The 1864-nt window shown below is 31.9% G+C and overlaps 1 pseudogene; it reads left to right on the top strand.

Moving 5' to 3' along the window:
* The first annotated feature begins 1116 nt into the window (after positions 1–1116).
* Positions 1117–1209, top strand: LOC122098069 (annotated as a pseudogene).
* Positions 1210–1864: the final 655 nt, after the last annotated feature.

The raw sequence follows: 1864 nt of genomic DNA on the forward strand, positions 1-1864 counted from the left end.
CTCTTCATAACTAGACAGTTCAGTTGTTGCTCAAAATCACCTATAACTTCATGTTTTTAACGTTTTCTTACTCCTCCATAGCAACCTTTCAACAATTATATTCATGACTCTGGGTTGTCAATAAGTAGAAATCAAGTAATGACTTCTACAGCCAGAAAATTACATGGTTTTTTTAGGATTAAGAACAGCAATTATTTTGTTTTGTATCTGCAGCCTAAGAAGATGCCTGTCAAATAATATATGTTAAGTCTCTAAAAATAAATAGAATAATTATTTTAGTCTTAGATTGAAATCCTGACATAAAGATCTCTGCTATCTAAACAAGTAGTTGGAGAGATTATTGTGTCATTCTATTTTTATTCAGGTGAGTTTTCTTTGACCATCTTTCTACTTCCCCTCTGCACAAAGTGGTAACCCATAAGGCAAAGGTGAAAGGATCAAGACTGATTTGGATTCAAATCTTATACACACTTTTGAAAATCCATAGATTAACACTGAAGATTAACACTGTATCTCAGGTTTCTCCTGTGTCCATTTAGAGCAATAAAATATATATATATATATATATATATATATATATATATATATATATATATATATAAAACCTATATTTATTTATTTATTTATTGGTTAGTCATGGGGCTTGAACTCTGGGCCTAGGTGCTGTCCCTCAGTTCTTCAGCTCAAGGTGAGTGCTCTACCACTTGAGACACAGTGCCACTTCCGGTTTTCTGGTGGTTTATTGGAGATAAGAGTCTCATGGACTTTCCTGCCTGGGGCTGGCTTTGAAGTGTGGTCCTCAGATCTCAGTTCCTGAATAGCTAGGATTACAGGCATGAGCCACCAGCGTCCAGCCTAGAACAATAATATTTTGTAGAACAATTATTATAAAAGATAATAAATACAAAAGTGCATTAGAAAAGTCTTAGACAAGTTTCAGGCATATAATACATTAACATGTCCATCAAACTTTCAGTCTACATTTTTGTCTCATTTGTTGTTTCTTCTCATAATCTTTTCAGGGTCTTTAAATACTAAATAATTCAAACTAAATAATTCAAAGAATTCAATTAGTCTGGATGTGAATAAAGGTCAACCTAATATCAAAAACTACGCTGCAACTTAGAGACAGGTGCAAATAGTAAATCATTTTTTGCAACCCAAAACTCATTGTTGATATGAGTTTTGGTAAATGCAAAAAGAAATATGATTCCTACAATAGTTTGAATTGATGAGGGAATTGTTATTCATGTAGGTTTGCTCTGGAAATAAAGTTGATATAAAAGCATATATATGCATATATATACACACACATCTATATATATACATATATATAGTTTCTTCACTTGGAAAGGAGGGAAGATTATAATTTGTTTTTAACCCAAAACACAGGGTTTTACCAAATTCTTTCTTTTTACAAAAATCTTTTGTAATAAATTCTCATAGGTAATCAAAATAATCAGAGAGATTTTCTAAACTGTAACATAAAAATTTACTTGTAATCTTTAGAAAGTACTATTCTTGCTTTAAAAGTCAGTCTCTCTATCTTGAACTAATTTCTGTCTTAAGTGTCACCTCTTAGCCATATTTCAAATTTTATTGTGACTAAAAGCTTGAAGAAAATTGATAGAAAAAATTAATACTAATTGAAAAGTTAAAGTATAGGAAAGCTAAAGAAAACGTGGTGGTTTGTAACAGTACGATTGCACCTTGTGTCCCATAGGCGGGGAGAACCTAGAACTTGGTTAACCACGGTAGTGTTCAGTTGCAACCAACTGCATCCACCTGTTCCTTCCAAGCACAATTTGTTCTTTCAGTATGGAGTGAAGACTTTTTTTCTTTTTTTTTTTTACAAACACTTCAT

This window comes from Dipodomys spectabilis, unplaced genomic scaffold (assembly GCF_019054845.1).
Source record: "Dipodomys spectabilis isolate Male_0828 unplaced genomic scaffold, ASM1905484v1 ptg000455l, whole genome shotgun sequence".
NCBI lineage: Eukaryota > Metazoa > Chordata > Mammalia > Rodentia > Heteromyidae > Dipodomys > Dipodomys spectabilis.